This window comes from Marmota marmota, unplaced genomic scaffold (assembly GCF_001458135.2).
Source record: "Marmota marmota marmota unplaced genomic scaffold, marMar, whole genome shotgun sequence".
In the NCBI taxonomy this organism is placed as follows: Eukaryota; Metazoa; Chordata; class Mammalia; order Rodentia; family Sciuridae; genus Marmota; species Marmota marmota.
In genome coordinates this window covers 842,617-866,450 of record NW_026000139.1, presented here as the reverse complement: position 1 = coordinate 866,450, position 23,834 = coordinate 842,617, and the positions used below count along the sequence as shown (strand labels likewise).

At 38.5% G+C, this 23,834-nt stretch overlaps 1 protein-coding gene and 1 non-coding gene across 3 annotated transcripts in view; both read left to right on the top strand.

Annotated features, from left to right (window-relative positions):
• Bicdl1 (BICD family like cargo adaptor 1) overlaps positions 1–23,834 on the top strand; it is a 94,740-nt gene that overhangs the window by 14,463 nt on the left and 56,443 nt on the right. The gene's annotated exons all lie outside the window — the stretch shown is intronic.
• Positions 20,185–20,257, top strand: Trnav-cac. Its single transcript has one exon. It is a non-coding gene; the product is annotated as a tRNA-Val (tRNA).

Sequence of the window (23,834 nt, the reverse complement as noted above, 5' to 3'; positions counted from 1 at the left end):
AAAGAGGCATTGGCCGAGTCTAAGAGTATTTATTTCTTAAACTTTTTGAGATAATAGCCAAATTATTCTTCAAAGTAGTTGTACAGATTTATATTCTTAACAATGCTGGTTAACCAACAGTGAGTGTAAGAGCTAGTGTATGTGTTCTTCACATTACCTACACTTTGTTGCTGTCAGATTTTAAAAATTCTTACCAATTTGAGATGGAATTTTTTTTTTGAAAAAAAAAAATTTTTAGTTGTAAATGGACACAATACTTTTTTTTTTTTTTTTAATTTGGTGCTAAGGATCAAACCCAGTGCCTCACACATATGAGGCAAGCACTCTACCACTGAGCTACAACCCCAGCCCTGAGAAATGGAATTTTTATTGTTTTAATTTCCATTCCATGAATTACTAGTGAGCATCTTTTATTTGTTTATTGTAAATTGCCTGTTTATATTCTTCACCTATTTTATTGGTATGTAAGAGGTTTTTTTTTAAAAAAAGAAATTTAGCTCATGCTTGATACTATTAAACTTATAGTTTAACTTTGTAGAGACTTTTGCTAACCCAAAGTATGTACTTTTAATAAAATCAGATTTATCATTCATTTCCTTATGATTTGTTCTTTTGTGTTTTGCTTAATCCTGTCCTCTAGATCATAAGGATATTTTTCCATATTCATTAAAACAACTTAGACTAAATATCTGAATGTAAGAAATAAACTATCTGGAATTTATTTTTTAATATGATGTAGGAATTCAATATGCTTTGTACATGGATTACATGGATTATTTATCTCTTCACTGATTCTTAACACTGTATGGATTTTTTTTTTCTTTTGGGCTGTACTGGGTATTGAACCCATAGCTTTGCTCTGCTAGGCAAGCATTCTACCACTGAGCTACATCCCCAGTTCCTAGCCCTTTTTACTTTTTATTTTAAGAAAGGGTTTCATCTCTAGCTAGAGCAATTAGAAGAGAGAAATTAAAGGGGTACAAAATAGGAAAATAACTCAAACTATCACTACTTGCTGATGACATGATTCTATATTTAGAAGGTCCAAAAAATTCCACCAGAAAGCTTCTAGAACTAATAAATGAATTCAGCAAAGTAGCAGGATATAAAATCAACACCCATAAATCAAATACATTTCTATACATCAGTAATGAATCTACTGAAAGAGAAATTAGGAAAACTACCCCATTTGCAATAGCCTAAAAAAAAAAAATGGGGCAGTTCATCTAACAATAAAGGTGAAAGACTGCTACAATGAAAAAACTACAGAACACTAAAGAAAGAAATTGAAGAAGATCTTCGAAGATGGAAGATCTCCCATGCTCTTGGATAGGCAGAATTAACATTGTCAAAATAGCCATACTTCCAAAAGTGTTATACAGATTTAATGCAATTACTATTAAAATCTCAATGACATTCTTCATAGAATTAGAAAAAGCAATCATGAAATTCATTTGGAAAAATAAGAGACCCAGAATAGCCAAAGCAATCCTTAGCAAGATGAGTGAAGCAGGAGGCATCACAATCCCAGACCTCAAGCTATACTACAAAGCCATAGTAACAAAAATGGCATGATATCAGAACCAAAACAGATACATAGACCAATGGTACAGAATAGAAGACAGAGACAAACCCAAATAAATACAGTTATCTCATACTAGTCAAAGGTGCCAAAAATATATAATGGAGAAAAGGTAGCCTATTCAACAAATGGTATTGAGAAAATTGGAAATCCACATGTAACAGAATGAAATTAAACCCCTGTCTTTCACCCTGTACACAACTGTATTCAAAGCGGATCAAAGACTTAGGAAGTTGAACAGAGATACTACACCTAATAGAAGAAAATGTAGGCCCAAATCTTCATCATGTAGGCCTAGGATCTGACTTCCTTAAGACTCTTAAAGTGCAAGAAGTAAAATCAAGAATCAATAAATGGGGGGCTGGGGATGTGGCTCAAGCAGTAGCATGCTCGCCTGTCATGTGTGCGGCCCGGGTTCGATCCTCAGCACCACAAACAAAGATGTTGTGTCCGCTGAAAACTAAAAAATAAATATTAAAAAATTCTCTCTCTCTTTAAAAAAAAAAAAGAATAAATGGGATGGATTCAAACTAAAAAGCTTCTTCTGAGCAAAGGAAATAACAACGTGAAAAGAGAGCCTACAGAATAGGAGAAAATCTTCACCACAAGCACCTTAGAGCATTATCTCCAGGATATATAAAGAACTCAAAAAATGTAACACCAAAGAAAAATAACCCAGTCAATAAATGGTCTAAGGAATTGACAGACACTTCACAGAAGAAGGAATACAATCAATCAAAAAAATATATGAGGATTGGGGTTGTGGCTCAGTGCCAGAGCACTCGCTTAGCACATTCGAGGCCCTGAGTTTAATCCTCAGCATTAAATAAAAACAAATAAAATAAAGGTATTGTGTTCAACTGCAACTAAAATATACATATATGAATGAGGGCTGGGGTTGTGGCTCAGTGGTAGAGTGCTCACCTAGCCTGTGTGAGGCAAATCAAAACTACACTGAGATTTTACTTCACTCCAGTCAGAATGGCAATTATCAAGAACACAAGCAACAATAAATGTTAGTGAGGATGTGGGGAAAATGTACTCTTGTACACTGCTGGTGGGGCTGCAAATTGGTGCAACCATAATGGAAAGCAGTATGGAGATTCCTCAGAAAACCTGGAATGGAACCAACCACCATTTGACTCACCTATCCTACTCTTCAGTTTATACCCAAAGCACTTAAAGTCAGCATACTACAGTGACACAGCTACATCAATGTTTATAGCAGCCCAACTTACAATAGCTAAACTATGGAACCAACCTAGGTGCTCTTCAACAGATGAATGGATAAAAGAAAATGTGGTATATATACACAATGGAATTTTACTCAGCCTTAAAGAATGAAATATTTGCTGGTAAACGGTAAATGGTTGGAGCTGGAGAATATCACGCTAAGCAAAGTAATCTAATACCAAAGAACCAAGGCTGAATTTTCTCTGTTATGCAGATAATTCACAATAAGGGGTTGTCTAGGGAAGAATAGAGGTGCTTTGGATTAGGTGGAGGGGATGAAAGGAGGGAAGGGGGTATGCAGGTAGGAAGGACAGTAGAATGAATTAGACAGTTTTACCCTATGTGCGTATATAATTACATGACCAGTGTAATTCTATATCATCTGAATGAGAAGTTATACTCCATTTATGTATGATATGTCAAAATGCATTCTACTGTCATGTATAATTAATTAGAACAATTTTTTTTTTTAAATGGGGATTTGGGGCTGGAGTTGTGGCTCAGCAGTAGAGCACTCGCCTAGCACATGTGAGGCCCTGGGTTCAATCCTCAGCATCACATAAAAATAAATAAATAAAGGTTTAAAAAAAAAAGAGGGGGGGGGTTGTTAAGTGGCTGAGAGTAGCCTCAAACTTAGTATTCTCCTGACTCAGCCTTCCAAGTAGCCGGTATTATAGGCATGCACCACCATGCACAGCCCTGGATTTTTAAAAGATTTATTCTAATTTGTTATACATGATGGCAGAATGCAATTCATTTCATATTATACATATACAGCACAATTTTTCTTTTTTAAAAAACATTTTTTAGATGTGGATGGACACAATATCTTTATTTTTATTTATTTATTTTTATGTGGTGCTGAGGATCGAACTCATTGCCTCACACTTGCTAAGTAAGTGCTCTACCACTGAGCTACAACCCCAGCCCTAGAGCACAATTTTTCAAGACATTGATTGTATACAAAGTATTTTCACACTATTTGTGTCATACATGTACTTAGGGGAATGATGCCTAACTCATTCCACCATTATTCCTACCCCATTGCCCCCTCCTTTCCCCTCCCTCCCTTTTACCCTATCTGAAGTTCCTCCATTCCTCCCATGTTCCCCCCACCCCATCACCATTATGAGTCAGCATCCTCATATCAAAGAAAACATTTGGCCTTTGGTTTTTTTGGGATTGGCTTGCTTCATTTAGCATTATATTCTCCAACTTTGTCCATTTACCTGCAAATGCCATGATTTTATTCCTTTTAATGTTGAGTAATGTTCCATTGTGTATATATGCCAAAGATTCCCTATCTATTCATCTATTGAAGGGCATCTAGGTTGGTTCCAAGTTTAGCTATTGTGAATTGTGCTGCTGTAAACATTGATGTGGTTGTGTCCTTATAGTATGCTGTTTTTAAGTCTTTTGAGTATAAACCAAGGAGTGGGATAGCTGGGTCAAATGATGGTTTCATTCCAAGTTTTCCAAGAAATCTCCATACTGCTTTCCAGATTGGCTGCACCAATTTGCAGTCCCACCAGCAATGTATAAGTGTGTCTTTTTTTTTCCCCTCACCAACACTTATTTTTGTTTATATTCTTGATAGCTGCCATTCTGACTGGAGTGAGATGAAATCTTAGAGTAGTTTTGATTTGCATTTCTCTAATTGCTAGAGATGTTGAACATTTTTTCATATGTTTGTTGATTGATTATATATCATCTTCTGAAAAGTGTCTGTTCAATTCCTTGGCCCAATTTATTGATTAGGTTATTTGTTTTGGGGGGGGGTTTAAGGTTTTTGAGTTCTTTATAGATCCTAGAGATTAGTGCTGTATCTGATGTGCTTGTGGTAAAAGATTTGCTCCCATTCTGTAGGCTCTCTATTCACCTCACTGATTGTTTATTTTGCTGATAAGAAGCTTTTTGTTTGAGTCCATCCCATTTATTGATTCTTGGTTTTAATTCTTGCGTTCCAGGAGTTTTATTAAGAAAGTTGGGTCCTAATCTGACATGATGGAGATTTGGACCTACTTTTTCTTCCATTGGGTGCAAGGTCTCTGGTTTTTTATTCCTAGATCCTTTATCCACTTTGAGTTGAATTTTGTGCATGGTGAGAGAGGTTTAATTTCATTTTGTTACATATAGATTTCCAATTTTCCCAGCACCATTTGTTGAAGAGGCTATCTTTTCTCCAATGTATGTTTTTGGTGCCTTGTCTAGTATAAGATAACTGAAGTTATATGGGCTACTCGGGGTCCTCTATTCTATACCATTGGTCTACAGTCTATTCTGGTGCCAATATCATGCTGTTTTTGTTATGATTGCTCTGTAGTATAGTTTTATGTCTGTAATAATAATGCCACCAGCTTCACTCTTGCTAAGGATTGCTTTGGCTATTCTGGGTCTCTTATTTTTCCAAATGAATTTTATAATTGCTTTTTCTATGTCTATAAGGCCATTGGGATTTTGATTGGGATTGCATTGACTCTGTATAGTGCTTTTGGTAGTATGGTCATTTTGACAATATTAATTCTGCCTATCCAAGAACAAGGTAGATCTTTCCGTCTTCTAAAGTCTTCTTTTTCTTTCTTTAGCGTGTTGTAATTTTCATTGTAGAGGTCTTTCGTCTCTTTCATTAAATTTGTTCCCAAGTATCTTATTTTTTTTTGAGACTATTGTAAATGGAGTGATTTTCCTATTTTTATTTTCAGTGGATTTGTCACTGATGTACAGAAATGCCTTTGATTTATGGGTGTTGATTTTATATCCAACTACTTTGCTGAATTCATTTATTAGTTCTAGGAGATTTCTGGTGGAATTTTTTGGGTCTTCTAGGTATAGAATCATATAGTCTGCAAATGGTATAATTTCAGTTCTTTGTTTCCTATCCCTATCCCTTTAATTTCTTTCATCTGATTGCTCTAGCTAGAGTTTCAAGAACTAAGTTAAATGGAAGTGGTGACAGAGGGCATCCCTGTCTTGTTCCAGTTTTTAGAGGAAATGCTTTCAATTTTTCTCTATTTAGAATGATGTTGGCCTGGGGCTTAGCATTGACAGCCTTTACAATGTTGAGGTATGTGCCTGTTATTCTTAGTTTTACTAGTGTTTTGAACACAAAGGGATCTAGCCCTTTTTAAATGAAAAAATTCCTTTGATTGAAGAGCCAGTATAACTTAAAATTTTTAATAATTTTTTCTAATTAAATATAAAATTAAAAAGAATACTAATAGGGACAAAAAAAAGTTTAAATTTAGAAGATTTTAGAAAACTGTACTAGTTTGCTAATGCTGCACTTAACCAACAGAAATTTATTGTCTCACAATTCTAGACTGGCAATCCAAGATCAAGGTGTTTGGGTTGGTTCCTTGGAAGGGCTGTGAGGCCTGTCCTAGGCTTATAGAGGGCTGTCTTATGTTTCTTTACATTATCCTTTCTCTGTCTCTGTTTCCACATTTCGTCTTATGAGAATACAAGTCATATTCAGTTAGGGCCCACCCTAATGACCTCATTTTAATTTGATTACCTTTAAAGAACCTGTCTCACATTCTGAAGAGTGGTTTGGACTTCAATATATTAACAGGAGAGGAGGACACAATTCAACCCATAATAAGAATCTTGCCAGTAGGGACAAGGGATCCTAGCGAGTGTTGTCTGTGGGAGGTGTTCACAGTGGTGCCATTTCATTGGGATCCTTTACTATCAGTAACATCCACACGCTGAAGATACATATGCCTAAGGGCTGCAGTGGTCAATGGGAAGACATTAGAATCCTTTATTTTATTCTTTGAAAAACTCTCAAGTCTGCCTCTCATTATTTCTTTTTATGCCAAATCTACTTTTCATTCTTCTGAATAAAATAGTGAAAACCTTTGTATTTATATGTACTTATTTGCTTATTTATATGTGGTACTGGGGATTGAATCCACAGGCCCTCTACCACTGAGCTGTATCTCTAGCCCCCCTTTTTTTTAAATAATATTTTTATACCTTTATTTATTTATTTTTATGTGGTGCTGAGGACTGAACCCAGCGCCTTGTACATGCTAGGCAAGTGCTTTACCGCTAATCCACAACCCCAGCCCTCTAGCCCTTTTTTTGAAAGTTCATTTTGAGATGAGCATTAAGTTGCCCAGGCTGGTCTTGAACTTGGTGATTCTCCTGCTTCATTCTCCCCAATAGCTGGGATTACAGGTATATACCACTATGCCCAGCTATTTTTAAATCTTTAACAGTCAGCAAGGGGCTGGGGATGTGGCTCAAGCGGTAGCGCGCTCGCCTGGCATGCGTGCGGCCCGAGTTCGATCCTCAGTACCACATACAAACAAAGATATTGTGTCCACCGAAAAACTAAGAAATAAATATTAAAAAATTCTCTCTCTAAAAAAAAACAGCAAATATTTATTGAGCAAGTCACCGCGAATTTAGTGAAGAACACAAAACCTCTATTTTATGAAGCCATTAAAAAGAGATTTTATAAATAAACCCACAAGTTGTAGGTGATATGAAGGGTGATTTATGGAGACTAACTAGAAGAAGGGGGAACAGGGAAGGCTTCTCTGAGGAGATCACATTAGAGATAAGACTGGAAGGGTGTTTCCCCATTTCCTCACACCCAAAACTGGTCACTTTGGCTTTGAGTGCTTCTAATTGTGTGAAAGTGAAAAGCTGTATTTGGGGCAGTATGGAAGAGTCAGGGAACCCACATTCTTTTTTCATTTTTTTTTAATATTTATTTTTTTTAGTTGTACATGAACACAATATCTTTACTTCATTTTTTTATGTGGTGCTGAGGATTAAACCAGGGCCTCACATGTGCTAGGCAAGCACTCTACCACTGAGCTACAACCCCAGCCGCCTTTTTTCATTTTTAAAAAAAATTTTTGTAGTTGTAGTTGGATAGAATGCCTTTATTGTTATGTGGTGCTGACAATTGAAAACCCAGTGTTTCACACACGCTAGGCAAGTGCTCTGCCACTGAGCTACAACCCCAGCCCAGGGAACCCACATTCTTAGATGAATAAATACTATTAGATTGTGAACTCAGAGCAGAGACTACCTCTGTTTTTTTCTTGTAAATTGTTATCTAGCAGAATCGGCAGTTGATAAAAGATTGTTGAGTTTTTTTGGTGTGTGTATGTGTTTTTAGCAAATGATTATTTAAGGTACTTAATGTTTGGAAATGATACATTTCTGAAATACATGTGCTGTTTGAAAACCAATGGCCAGAGATACTGTGGATGTCTGCCTTAGCAAGTAAACTGTAGATAATGGTGACTCAGTTGCCCCCAGAGCTAGTGTTGCCTTCATGGATACTCCTGGAATTGCATAAAAACCTCACCTTCCACGAACTGAAAAGAGTACATGTAGAGCCCTTGTACCCTGACTTAAAACCTCAGGTCCTTTTGTGTTGCATGATACTGTATTTCAGTGGTCTGTGGGTTGAGCAGGTACTGAGTGACTGGCCATATGTAGTCTCACCTTGCTGATGGATGTGAAAATGAGTATTTTAGCTTTTATAAAAAACTCTCATCTCACGGGTGTGTTGGCCATTATTTGGGCATTATTATTGCTTCCCCTCCTTCTTGGAAGCATACACTGGACAGAAGAACTACCTGTCTCCGACTATATGTCATCTTTTTTGTTTTTACAGACCAGAATGGTCAGAAGCTGGGAAAGGAGGCAGCCAGAGCTTCTCCTTTGAAAAACTGAGTAGTGACTGCTGCTGAACAGACGCATCAAAGATATATAGCTGCTCCCTGTGTGACTCTGATGGCTTCTTCCCAGAGTAAAACTCTTGGGAATCCACCTTAAAATCATATTTTACCCCTTAGCTGGTTAGGTATTATGCTGTATTCTTTTTGCCTTTATTTTCCTAGGTACCTCTCCATTAGTCCTATTTTTCCCCCTTTGTCTCCCTACAAGTGCTTCCCATTTCCTCACACCCAAAACTGGTTGCTTTGACTTTTGAGTGCTTCTAATTGTGTCAAAGTGAAAAGCTGTATTTGGGGCAATATAAGAAAGTGCTGTTCCAAAGGCTGAGTGAAGCCAAAAAGGGCTATCACTGGAATCACTGAGATGGGAAAGGGTAAAAGCCTTCAACAGGAACTTAGGCCTAGGTCCAAGGCCAGGAGAAACCAAAGCCTGCATTTTAAACTGGACGCGCTTAGACCAAGAGATACCTGGAGGGATTGTGTAAAGATCAGCGATGGAGAGATTGAAATAAAGATCCATTGTGGTTCAGGTGAAGCCAGACAGTTTGACATCGTGAGAGCTTGGAGCCCAGTGGGAGGTTGTTCTTGTGAGCTTTGGTTCATCTGGCTAGGATGGGGTGGCTTCTCAAGGAACTAAGCTTTACTGAATATCTCTTTGTAGAGATTCAGAAATCCTAATTTTGCCTCTATCCCACGTTTATTAAGTTTTATATATTTTTAAGTTAAAAATATGTGTACCTTTATTATTTTTTTCTGATTGCAAAAAAACTCATGTGCACAATAAAGTAAAATTGAGATAGTACAGAAATGTTTGATGTAAATGGTGAAAATTTCCCATGACTCTTTCCTAAAGAAAAATCAGTGACAGTTTACCGTAAATTTTTTGAATGTTTCCATGCATGATACACATGTACACACATGCATAATTTTTATTTTTTCATTTTTGTTGCAATACTGGGGGAACCTAGGGCCTTGGGTATGCTAGGCAAAAGCTCTACCAATGAGCCACGTTGTGGCCCTCAGGCTTAATTTCATGTATATATATATATATATATATATAATATTTTTAGTTGTAGATAAACATAGTACCATTATTATATTTATTTTTATGTGGTGCTGAGGATCAACCCAGTGCCTCACACATGCTAGGCAACAAGGCATAATTTTTCTATTCTTGCTTTCCCCCAAAAAAACAAAATGGTTTTATTTTTTTTACATACTTGATCTTGTACTTTTTTCATGCTTTTAATGGTTGTGTAAAATATTCTATACAGTGTATATGGGTGTGCCACAGTCAGTATAACTATTTGCTTTTGAGGAGTATATGTACTGTTAATAGTGACTTGGTGTCACAGGCACTACTGCATTGAGCATCCTTGCACTTTCTGCACTCTTATTAGCATTTCTCTAATAGCTTCCTACAAACTGAGTGGCTATATCAAAGGATACACATGTTGAAGTTTTTAATAGCTGCTCTCATATTGCCCTCCAAGAATATTTTAATTGTCTATACTCTTGTCCCTGATGTCTCTTGTTAAGACTGAAAAACCTATCATTCTGCATATGAAAGTAGTATAAAAACAAAGAGAACAGGTCATTATTATCACAAAATTCAGCAAGATGGTTACTGGGGAGCATGTGTGTGTGTGTGTGTGTGTGTGTGTGTGTTGAGGGGATGATTGTTGTCAGGAAATGAGCCTGGGAAGGAGGCTCCTGGAGAGCTCGTAATGTTCTACTTCTTGACTTTGGTGATTATTTTTTTTTTAATTTATTTTTTTTAGTTATTGGCAGACACAACATCTTTGTTTGTATGTGGTGCTGAGGATCGAACCCGGGCCGCACGCATGCCAGGCGAGCGCGCTACCGCTTGGGCCATATCCCCAGCCCTTTGGTGATTATTTTATGGGTATTTGATTTATAATTATTTGTTAAATAATATATTTTATATATCTACATGTTATATTTTACGATAAAAAAATCAGTCATTCTTTTTACAATATTTGTAATGTACACCTACTATGTATGTTCTGGCCAAAGAGAGATTGCAGTAAAGAAGGTAAATTCCATGTTCCAAAGGGAGGGTGACAGTAAAGAAGGAAACACATAAATAATACCAATCAGGTAGTGATAAGTGCTGTGAGTGAAATGAAGCTGGGTAGGAGGCAGAGAGTGGTAGCTGTAGGAATGGCTGGTTTTTGATAGGGTTGTCAGGAAATTTGGAGGGAGGTGAAGTTTGAGCAGAATAAAAAGGGGGAAAGTATTCCATGCAAAGAGAACAGGATGTAAAAGCCTAGGAATGAATAGAAAGGTTGTTGTGACTAGGGTGCTGTCAATTTGGAAGAGGGTAGATGAGGTCATAAGGATTGGCAGTGGCTGCATCTTGTAGGGCCTTGCCAGCCGCGATACAGAGCTGGGCTTCTTTTGGGGGTCTGGGTGCTGGGAATCAGCAGTGTGTTTTGGGCAGAGGAGCATTGTGACCTGATAAATGTTATGAAGGGGTTACTCTAGCTTTTGTGGGAGAATGGATCAGGGGACCGAAGGTAGAAGCATGAAGATCTGTGAAGCAGCAGCTCTGCAAGTGGAGATGATGGTAGCTTCGATCACGCAGGTGTTGAGAGCCGTTAGTTAGATTGGATATGTTTTGACAGTGAACCAGCAAGTTTTCTAATAGAACAAATGGGTGTGGGAAGGGGGATTAAGGAAAGATAATCAAAATGACTCTTAGATTTTTGTCTTGAGTTGCTGGAGGAATAGGGGCTTTATTAACTTGAGAGACAAAAGACTTGAGGAGGGAAGAGGGGTAGGCTGAGGTATAGAATCAAATAATTCTTTTTGGACTGTTTGGGCTTCCCTTTAAACATTCATTTTAGTGTCAAATGAGTCAAACAATGAGAATTCTGTTGCATGGAGGTGGAATATTGAGTTAATTTCTACAGCATATGAGGTCTTTCAGGAGCTGAGACTGTTCTGGTACTCCCATTAGTTTGTCACCCAAGAATTTACTTACTCAGAGTCTCTGACTACAGATCAGAAGAACCCCCACTCCAGCTCTGCCCCAACCCCTATACTCTTAGCTCCTAGAAGAGCCACTCTTTTGGGATCCTGTCTGGGAGGTTGATGCAAGCAGGTGCCTTGTTTCCTGCCTGTTGGGTGCTGTCTTGACAGAGAACATGGTTTGCACACTAGCTGAAGTTAATCTGTCCGGAGAAGACTAATTTTCCTCTGAAGAGTAAACAGCTCATTTTGGATTAGCAGCTTTGCATTGGGTGCACTCCTTGAAGCAAATCTCTCAGGTTCCTTTTTCAGGGTTAAAGGCTTTAACAGTGTTACTTTTCCTCTGTTGGGAGACATGTTGCTCTCCTTGTTTCTGGGACAGTTTACAGTGAACAACAAACAGCTGCTTATCAAAAGTGGTGTTAGTTGCTAAATGGCCTTTGATGCCTTTCCAGGTGAGTGTCATATTACTTGTTTTCTTAAAGCTTACTTCACTTACAGATGATGTTGTGGGAAAAGACATGATAATTTTCAGCCAACCTATCCTTGAACGAAGTTATGGAAACAAGTTTATAAGCCCTGGGGATGCAGCTCAGTGGTAGAGCACTTGCCCAGCATGCATGAGGCCTTGGGTTCCATCCCCAGCACTGCTCAAGAAAAGAGATTATTTTCTAACCAAATAATGGTGACTTTTCCAAAGGTCACTCACATATATGACCTTCTCTGATCTCATCATCACCTGCAAAGGAAGGTGTGGTAATCATTATTTAGCAGATAAGGAAACTGAGGATCAAAAATTTAGTGACCCTTTCCCAGGGCCTTACAATGGTTACAGATTAACCACTGGCTTAAAAATTGGTTTTTGTACATTTTCAAGGATGGGTAGTCAATCAGAATAAAATACTTCTTTGTGTGCTTTTTCTATCTTGTTGGTTTCACTGTTTTTTTTTTTTTCAACCAAGAGATTTTATTGGGGGGCTGCCTAAAGGAGAAGTTGAGAGCAGAGAGAAGAGGAGGTGGGCAGAAAGAGAGAGGAGAGAAAGAAGAGGAAAAGGGAAGAGAGGAAGAGGGCAAGTTTCATTGGTTTTTTTAGTTGATATTTGCTGGGTAATACTGTTTTGGACGCCCTTTAACTTCAAAGTCACTGGGTAAAAGGAATATAGAGGTTTGGGATTTTGTTTTAGCAATTTCTGTCTGATGTCAAGGTGTGCCAGAAGGATTAAAAGCAGTGTGCTGAGACAGTCTCTTCAGCTGAAACACAATAGGGACTTTTGTGAGTGGGAGTGTCCTCTGAAGATGGCAGTCCAGTATTACTAGACTGGAACTGTTTTTAATTAGTAGTTAAACACACTGGCTGGTAGCTGCTTATTCTTTGAGCATGTAGGTGTATTTATTGGTAGAATCTTCTTGATTATGTGAGCCTGTTCTTAATTATTTACCCTGGGAGAGCCATGCCTGATTTGAATCTTCAGGTTGGTTTTATTGGTTATAGCTGTATATAGTTCTGCTTTTCTTTTTTAAAAGAGGAGAGCCTAAGGTTTAAGCATATTAAGTCTTAATTTTGGAGGGTGTAAGGCTGAAGATTCCTCTAGAAATAGATCTTCATGTTGATAAAATCAACTTAATACGATGGCAGTTTGCCTTTTTGACATTGAAATCTGGAATACCTCAGTCCCTGTGGACAGCTCAATGGATCGTTATCAGAGAGGTAAAACAGTTAAATGAGCTGCCCTTGCCAGGTGTAAGGTGGAGCCCCCAAATTTTGAACTTGCCAGTTGGGTTGTAGATGGTAGGAAAGTTGGAGTTTATAGTCAGAGAAAAACATATGGGTAGCAGACCATACACTGTTGGGTTACCTACTTATGCTGGTCAGCCTCTAGATCTGGTCCCTAAATATTATTGCTTTGAATAATAAAATATTCACTGAATAAACAATCTCAGCAGAAAAGCAGGTGATACTTTGACACTGACTACATCTTCCCCATTTTTCTTCATTAGTCTGAGACAATGATCCAGTGCTATCTTACAATTTAGAGTTAAAAGAGAAATTCTGGTCTATATCTGGATCAGTGATTTGTGAAATGTTATGCAAATTTATTGTTTTTAAAATTTGTAACACTTTGAAGAATCATACCAAAACAGATGTCATGTGCTCCCTGGTGATAGCGGCCACACATTCACTTAGCTCGTGAGAGACTTGTCTGTGGCTCAGCTTGCCCTGTCTGTGGCTCAGCTTGCCCTCGTGGAGGCCTCTGCCATCTCTGTTAACTAGAGAGTGTCAAGTTGGGCTGGGGTTGTGGCTCAGCGGTAGAGTGCTCATCTAGCATGTGAAAGGCCCTGGGTTCAATCCTCAGCACACATAAAAATAAATAAATAAAATAAAGGCATTGTGTCCACACAACTAAAAAAATAAAAATTAAAAAAGCATATTGTTGGGCTGGGGATGTGGCTCAAGCGGTAACGCGCTCGCCTGGCATGCACGGGGTGCTGGGTTCGATCCTCAACACAACATAAAAAATAAAAAATAAAGATGTTGTGTCCAACGAAAACTGAAAAATAAATATTTTTTTTAAATATTTATTTATTTATCTTTTTTTTTAGTTATCGGTGGACACCACATCTTTGTTTGTATGTGGTGCTGAGGATCGAACCTGGGCCGCACGCATGCCAGGCGAGTGCGCTACCGCTTGAGCCACATCCCCAGCCCAATAAATATTTTTTAAAAAATTCTCTCTCTCCTCTCTCTCTCTCTCTCTCTCTCTCTCTCTCTCTCTCTCTCAAAAAAAATATTGTGAGCAGTACACAACTGGTTGCATCTGAATTTTTAAAAAATTGTTTTCAATGTTTAAAACCAAAACTAAATCCATAAATATATCAGTATTAAGATTGCCACTCATTATCATTGTCCTGCAATTTCAAATCAACTCGAAAAGGCCTCTTTGCTTTTATTGAGTTTATAAACTTTATTCATTTAAAGTTTTTAAATACTTAACATTAATATAAGATTGATTTATCTTTTCTGTTTATTGAGGCTTCTCATCAGATTTCATACAGAAAAGGGCTGGGTTGCCAACAAAATAGCCACATAATTTAGAAAACCATTGGTTTAGGTCAGTGGTTCTTGGGAGTCATAGGTCTCCAATAGGTGCCTCAGGAACAGTTGTGAGAAGCTGAAGGAGACTTTAAGCTGGCAAATTCCTGCTCCTTTCCCCATTTTCATTTCAGCCTGACCCTTTTTATGTTTTATATCTTGAAGTTCTGCTTAATATTTTATTTGGGGAAAAGGGTAGTTTTTCAGCTATGTATTAAAAGAAAAAACTGATTTGCAAATCATTATCTATTATTAGTTAAGGAAGATGAGCCCCAGGGAAGTTAAGTGACTTGCTAAGTCCGCAGTCCTAGTCTTTTACTACTTCCAGTGGGGCTTTTATTGGCTCAACAAGTAAAACAAAGTCATCTCTGTGGGAATAAATAATTCTGATTGAGAAAAAGGGTTGTATTCATGGGGCTGGGGTTGTGGTTCAGCGGTAGAGCACTCGCCTTGCATGTGTGAGGCGCTGGGTTCGATCCTCAGCACCACATAAAAATAAATAAATAAAATAAAGGTGTTGTGTCCAACTACAACAAAAACCAAAATATTAAAAAAAAAAAAGATGGGCTGGGGATGTGGCTCAAGCGGTAGCGCACTCGCCTGGCATGCGCGGGGCACTGGGTTCGATCCTCAACGCCACATAAAAATAAAATAAAGATATTAAAAAAAAAGAAAAGGGTTGTATTCATTTTTTGTAGAGAGGTAAGCATAGTTATGGTTTTGTCAGTTAATATTGACATTGCTGTAACAGATAAATAACCAAATCTTAGTAGCTTAACAGAGGAATTAAAAACTGATGTTCCTGACTGGTGAGCTGTGCTCACTTCAGGCAGCTCTCCCCCTCTGTCTTGTGACTGCTATCTTTAACAGGTGGTTCCAAGGTCATAGAAGAAAGGAAAAAGCTTGGAAGGTTTCTATGGGCTGTGCCTGGAAATGGTGCACATTGCTTTGATCCTCATAACTGAGTATGGCCTTGTGATCCATCACAAGGCCATACTCAGTTATGAGAAAGGCTGGGAAATATAGGCCTGCTCTGTGTCCTGGAGAAGGAATGGATAGGTGAACAACCAGAACCTCGGCTACATCAGTATCAGTAGAGTCCTGAAATTCCCTTCCTGGGCTTGAATTTTCTGAAGGGGTTAGAGTGGCAGGTTACAAAATCTTTTCATTTCTAACTAGGTAGGATTCTAAGGCAGACATAGCGTATGTACACATACACTGCTCTATCCGAAATAGAGAAGCCTTTTAGTCTTCTATACTCAGATAATATCCGATAATCACAGAGTTGGATGAATTCCTTGGAAATTGATCCAGAATCCCTAAAATAAAAAAGTAGGTATCTTTTTCAGATTGCCTTAGGGTAGGATAGACCTATTCATAGTTACGTTAGGTAGGGTAACACCAACTGTCATGATAGCTAAGCCCTACCATCTCAGTAGCTTCACATAGAAGGAGTTTATTTCTCATTCCTATTAAGAGTTTCTGTTTAAATATAAGAAGAAAAGTAGCATTGTGCTTTAATGGAAAGAATTAGCCTGGAAACCAGAAGACCTGGGTTTTTGCCTCTGCTTAGTCACTAGCTTTCTGACTTTGAATAAATCCTCATTCTGGACCTCAGTTTCCCTGTCTGTGACCCTCCAGACATCCGAATTTTGTGCTGCTTAGGAGAAAGAAGAAAGAAGATTGTGGAGGGCTGGGGTTCTCATGTGATGTAGTACATTGTAACTCTGTCAGGTTTGTGATGCCACTTTCTTTGCATGCAGAACATATTCCAACTTCTCTGAGACTGGGGTGTCTTCTCATCCAAATTCACTGCCTCTGTATATGGAGAAAGTAGAGGTTGAGATGACTGTGTCTCACCAAAATTTATTTTCCATTCCATTTCATGACACATAAGTACTTTCCATGCATATGATGGGTGGTATTGGGAGTGAGGAGGTGTTGCTATGCTTTTCCTGTTTGAAGCGATATGTCTTAGTTCTGGGGTTTTGTGAGGCTGACACTCCCCAGCTCTCCACAGGTAAGTCAGATTTTCCACATTGCCCTCATATGATTAGTTGCATTCAGTGCTGTATGTTTGTCATTTGCAGAGCTGGAAGAATTCCCCTTACACACCTCTCGTCATCAGTTGCTAGGTTACAGCTTTCTACATGGTTCCCGTCTGGTGATGTTGCTATGAATACCAGTTATTCCTTCTCCTGTGACACTTCTAGTCAGGTTCAGAGTGCAGGCAAGACGTAACTATGATGTCAGAGAAGTCATAGCAGGTCTTTCCTTTTACATTAATGATTAAGGCAGATATTGCTTCCATATATTCTAATATATAAATTAAAAGCGTGAACTGAATTCTCAATACAGTTTATCACTTAGGACCTGTTTTCCATCATTATTGTACAGAAAAAAAGACTAATGGTAAGGAATATGAGACCTGCTGTACTGTGTGTCCAGCTCATGGTCCCCACAAACCAGCATCCCACCACATATGGTGGTGGCAGTACATGGAACATAATCATTATCCTTGATATTGCCCACCAAAGGTAGGGATATTTGGGGATGCTTTATATCAAACTCTTAATTTATCTAAATGATAGAGCCTATGGTCTGAATTTTTGTTTGTATTTTGTTTTTGTTGTCTAAATTTTCTTGTCACTTAATGTTGTGCCTCATGTTTGTTTTCCTCCTAGGTTTTTTGTTTTTTAGTACCGAGGATTGAACCCAGGGTTGCTTAACCACTGAGCCATATCCCCAGCCCTTTTTTATATATTTTATTACAGTCAAGGTCTCACTGAGTTACCAAGTGCCTCACTCAGTTGCTGAGGCTGGCTTTGAACTCCCAGTCTTCCTGCCTTAGCCTCCCAAGCCACAGGGATTACAGGTGTATGCCACCATGCCCGGCTTCCTCCTAGGTTTTAGATAACCTGAAGGGCAAAGACTGTGTCTTTAACTGGTTTTTATCCCCAACAATGCTTAGTGCCATGCATTTGGCAGGGATCCAAAAAAGGCTATGAGTTTATTCTGAAGACTGAAAGAGTAGGCGATCACTAATTTGACTGTAAATTTTAAGGTTTTAAGATGGTGAGAACCCTTGGTATTTCGGTTGTTGAAGGATGAGGTTAACCTGTGTAATCTAGCCTGACCCTTTGATCTCACAGTTGAAGAAACAACTAAGGCCCAAGAGGATATGAGTCATCGAAGGTCAGAGAGCCAGGGAAACTATGGTCAATGCAAATGTGTTATGAAAATCTTTGTCAAATAACAGGGTTAACAGTTTTTTCAGTAAAAAATAAATGTTTACTGAAACAATAGGTTTTGTTTTATACAGTCTGTTTACATAAAAAGCTGCAGACAGACATATATTATTGAAGAGGAACTTCAGTGTTTAACAGGAGCTCTTTGAAGAGCATACCAGTTATTATTTCAAGTCAACTCAAAGCCTTGCCTTCTACTTAAATATTTGACTTATTTCTCAAAACTAAATTGAAATTGAACACAATGTGGTAGAATTGAGGCCAGTCTTTGAAAATTAACATCCTGTTTCAAAACTGACAGAGTTTGAATTAAAAAGCCTTTCTTTTCCTGTGATGGTTTATCCTTAAAGTGAAAGGAATTTGTGTATATAATAGTCTTTTTTGTTTAAAAACAAAAAACAGAAAGAATGAATGACAATGTGTCTTCCAAAACATGGGGCCCTTTAAAGGTGTTTGTTGGGGAATTAAACTGTCAGCTGGAGAGACTGACTTATTAGGGTGATTCAAGGTGAACTTCCCCACCCACACAGGACCAGAGAATTGAAGAGTCGGCTCCCTCCCCCTTCCCTTCTCACTGGCATACTTCTTTGCTGAAGGATTGATTGATTGATTGATTGATTGATTTTTTTAGACAGTTTCTTGCTAAGTTGCTGAGGCTGACCTGGACCTTGCAGTGATCCTCCTGCCTCCTCCTCTCCCCNAAAAGTTTATAATAATATTCAGAAAAGAGAATGTTCCCCCAAGACTGGGGGTGTAGCAGAGTGGCAGAGCACTTGCCTAGCATGTGTAAAGCTCTGGGTTCCATCCCCAGTACCTGGTAACAGCCACCCTCTTGGGAAGTTCCCTGGGCCCCCAAGGCTAAGCTCAGTTTCCATTTCCTTCACGTGGCCTTCGTTCTTCTGCTAGCACCTTTCTTTTGTTTTTTACACTCTGCATCTGTCCTGTTGACTCTGCTCTCTGGGCACCTCCTTCTGAGGGCTCAGCACCTTGTCTCAAAGTTCTGTAAGAGTTAGAACTAGACTCAGGAGTCAGAAAGCGTGTATTACTTAGTTCTGTAGTTGAACTGTGTAGTGCATTGGACTGTTTACTAAAAGGTTTACTCATCAGAGAATTAATGTTTTACTTCCTTTAACACATACTCACTTACTGAGTTCCTTTGCCTTTCTCTCCATCACTGATTCCCAGTCTTTCAGCATAGACTCCCTGCTTTTTAAAACCAATTCAATGACTTTTCACAATATTTTGAAACAGCCTTATTGAAGTATAATTTAATTATATTACAATTCAGCAAATGTATAGAATTGTGCAGCCATTGCTGAAATACAGTTTTAGAATATTTCAGTCACCCCAGAAAATTCCCTCGTACCTCTGCAGTCAGTCCTCACTCCTGTCCCCACCTGCACTCCCAGGCAAATAATGATATGCTTTCTGTCTGTACTGATTCCCGTTTCTATTTCATATAAATGGAATAAGGCACTATGTAGTCTTGTAGTCTTGTGTTTGACTCATTTCACTAGTGTATTTGTGAAATTCTAGGAGTGGAATTACTGTATGGTATGTCTTTTTAATATTTTTTTTAAGTTGTAGTTGGATACAACATCTTTATTTATTTACTTTTATGTGGTGCTGAGGATCAAACCTAGCGCCTTGCACTTGCTAGGCAAGTGCTCTACCGCTGAGCCACAACCCCTGTCTCTTAACTTTTTTAAGATGCTGCCACACCGATTTTCAAAGAAGCTTGTACCATTTTACATTTCCACTAATAATATATGAGGTAGTTTCTTCACAAAAGAACATTTAGACATAAAAAATTGTAGACTTGATATTTTTAATAGATGTGTTAGCATTGATAGATTGATAAAAAAAAAAGTGCCAAGTGATACATTGTTAGGGTATGTTCTCAGTAGGATTTGTATTCTGTAACCACAGCAGCATCTGTCGAGGGGGTGTGCTCAATCTGCAATACCTTCACTCAGAGCAGCTTGGTATCCCCAAAGGATCCATGGCTTTTAAATTGTGAACCCCTGATAGATGACTTGTTTAGAAACAAATGTAAGGTATCTTAGGTCTTTTTGAGGGGAGGGCGGGTACTGGTGATTTAACTCAAGGGCACTCAACCATTGAGCCACATCCCCAGCTCTTTTTTGTATTTTATTTAGAGACAGGGTCTCACTGAGTTGCTTAGTCCCTCACTATTGCTGAGACTGGCTTTGAACTCGTAATCCTCCTGCCTCAGCCTCCCAAGCCGCTGGGATTACAGGCATGCACCACCTTGCCCGGCCTCTTGTGTTTTTTTATGCATCATCTGTGTAATAGAAACCTATATTGGGGGCTGGGGATATAGCTCAGTTGGTAGAGTGCTTGCCTCACATGCATGAGGCCCTGGGTTCAATACCCAGCACCACCAAATAAAGAAAAGAAACCTACATTGTAAAATTGAAGACTACATGAAAATGTGTCGAGCCTCCTGACAATTGCTTAGTCAGTGGTGGCTGTTGTTGGTGGGAATTGTGGGCTGAGAAGCTATCAGGTACATTCTGACTACCTGAGTCAGACTAGACCCATAATGATCTCTTTCCTCAAAGCTCTCTTGAAATGGAGACTCATAGATACCTGCAAATACTTGTTTCTATGCTTGATCCCTCTGACTTCAGATTGCTGTTTGTATCTACTTATTTTCACATTTTTTTTTCTTAATAGGAATCTTTTCTCAGTGTATTCAGAGTGACTTAGTAAACAATAATTCTTTATTCTAAAGCTGTAATTCTCATTTCTGATTGCTCAACAGCTGAGGAGATGTTAAGCCAAATACCCATCACTGGGGCCAACCCAGAGAATTGATGTAACTGCTCTGGGATGTGACCTAGGCATTGGGATTTTTAATATCAGGTGATTATATCTTGTAGCCAAGGGTGGAAGTTACTATTTTAGTATGAAACCAGGATTGGGGACAGCTGTTCTTGCCTGATTCAGTTTCAGCAGCTGATGTTACAAGTATCTTATTAATTCCTTCATCTGTAAGGAACAAAATGGACTCTTGGATTTTTTTGTTAGATTGACACCATGCCATGGAGGACCCTCCCAAGTAAACTTTTCTTCCTCCTAAGTTCCACAGTCAGTGTCTGGCCAGGAAGTTGTGTAGAATAAAAGCAAAAACCTTAAGCCTTGCTGAAATTAGGGCGTATTTCATCTGTCACTCTTTCTAAGAGGCAGTCTAGCATAGTGAAATGGGCACAGGTTTGAGTACTAAATCAGGGTTTACTTTGGCTCTTTTGTTTACTGACTGTGCTGGTTGAGGTTCAGGGAGCTTGAAATTGTATATTTTCCTCATCTGAAAAAGTAGGAATCATAAAAAAGTAAAAGAATCATGCAGGATGCCTTTTAAGGTTGTTTGAGTTGTGGATGGTATAAAGTACTTACCTGGTTTAGTGAATAGTAACTGTATTTGAGCTACTGTGTTGCATCTCACCAACTAGGTATTAAAGCTCAGGGACTAGGAAACTAAGGACTGTCTTAGACATTTGTATCTCCAGTGCTATTCATTGTATCCTGGGCTCAGAATGTTATAAAACTTGATGGTGATGTAGAAAGCAGGCAATTAATTTCTTTTTTTAAAAAAAATCCAACCGATAAGTAATTAACAGAGATATAGCATTATAACAGTGGTGCTCAGCAATTAAGTGATACTACCCATTGTTTTAATGGCATTATAACTTCATTTTTGTTTAATGAAATTCATTAATTCATTCAAAGTTATGTAATGTCATGCAACCTGGGACAAAAATAGTAGTACCTTAGTATTTAGCAAGAGATGCTTCAGTAGTAACAAGTATGATATAAGTAACAGAATGACTATGAAGGATAGCAGGAGGAAATACCCTCAAAAGCAAAGAGGTCAAAATGGATTAGGTTGGATATAGTAGGAGTAATGGGCACCTGTAGTACCAGATCTTAAATTCTATTTATTCCTTACTGAAAGGAGCTAAGGTTGCTCACCAAAACAGCTAATTCCAGGTCTGAAACAGGAATTGAGCCTTAGCTGACATGTGTGTCAGACGCAAGGATGCTTCCAGTCTAATGGAATAATCATTCCTCAATTTTAAAACAAACTAATGAGATTGTGTCAAAAGGATACAGAAGCCAGTTTAAAGAGATTTTATTGGCCAAAGGGGGGACAACTGGAAAATTGGCTGCAATTGATTTAAACATACAAATGTAGAAAAATCCAAAAGTTTATAATAATATTCAGAAAAGAGAATGTTCCCCCAAGACTGGGGGTGTAGCAGAGTGGCAGAGCACTTGCCTAGCATGTGTAAAGCTCTGGGTTCCATCCCCAGTACCACCAAAACAAATATAGTAAACCAAAGAAGACTATGTGAAAGAGGTAATCTATGGCCCACAAAGCTAAATGTTCATTTTCTGTATCTTCCCAGAAAGCTTGTCAACTCCTAGGATAGAGACACAAGTCTATTGACTTAACAGCAACCAAACAAATCCAGAAAGTGGACATCCCATAGGACAGGTACCTGGGTCTATTCAGTTTTCATAGAAAAAGAGATATAGGATGGGAATTTAAGATTAAGAAGGATTTAAGAGACATGAAAGCCAAATACAATATGTGGATCATTGTTTGAATAAATTAGCTTCCAAAGATACATTGGGGACTTCGGCTTCTAGCCAAGCTGAACTAACAGACCAAATTTGCCTTCCTACCAAAACAACAACAAAACCCCAGAACCTATATGAGACAGTCTTTTTAAGGCACTAGGCATTGGGCAGTGAGGGATAGTGATCCCTGAAATAAGAGGTGAGGCATACAGTTTCCCTCAGCTTCTTAGGCTTTCCAGGCTGAGGCACCAGAGGCAGGGTCTAAAGCAGAGCCCAGTGGACTCCCTCAGCTGATGTGGAACTGATCCTTGGGCATAGAGCAGGGTACCAGAAAGACAAGAGACAAGAACCCCAGAGACCCGCAGAAGGTCTCTCTTGAGATGCTGATCAATAAATCCATGTAAGCAAATGACTCAAGACTGGGAACTCAAAGGGAATAAAATGGTTTCCAGTGCTCACGGGGTAATAACAAAAGTGCTTGTTGCTATCAGCCAGACAGGAAAATTTCATAATTCATGGGACATTGGGTAGAGAATACTTTGGAAGGTCTTACCTCAGTTGTAGGAAGTAATTAGATCCAGAATGAGCACTTTCTCTGGACCAGCCTGACAAATCTTTTTTTTTTTTTTTAAACATTTATTTTTTAGGTGTAGATGGGCACAACACAATGCCTTTATTTTTATGTGGTGCTGAGGATCAAACCCAGGTCCCAGACGCCCGTGCTACGCGAGCGCTCTATGGCTAAGCCACAATCCCAGCCCAGCCTACAAATCTGAAGGATCAAACTAAAGTAGTTTAACTGTATCCCATAGGAAAGGTCAGGAAAATCTGTAAGAACACAAAATATCCAACACCCTACATAGTAAAATTTGTAACAGCCAGCATTCAAAGATTATCAGGCATGGAAAGAAGCAGAAAAATGTGATCCATGAAAAGGAGAATAGTCAATCCACTGAAACTGACCCAGAGCTACAGATGGTAGAATTAGTATAGAAGAATATTAAAGGAGTTATTATAATTGCATTTTTGTATGTTCAGAAGTTAGAAATGTGGAATACATAAACACAGACCAGCTTCTAGATGAAAACTACATTGTCTGATGAAAAATTCACTGGTTGGCATTAGTGGCAGGTTAGATACTATAGAAGAAAAGATGAGGAAATTTGAAGGCATAGCAATAGAAATTAACCACAATGAAACACAGAAAGGAAAAAAGAGGGGAGAAAAATGTCAGTGAGCTATGGAACAACTTCATGTAGTCTGATGAGTATAATTAGAGTCTCAAAATAGAAGGGGGAACAGAATAAATACTTAAAGAAGCAGTGGCTGAAAATTATTCACATTTGATGAGAAGTATAAACCCATAGATCCAAGAA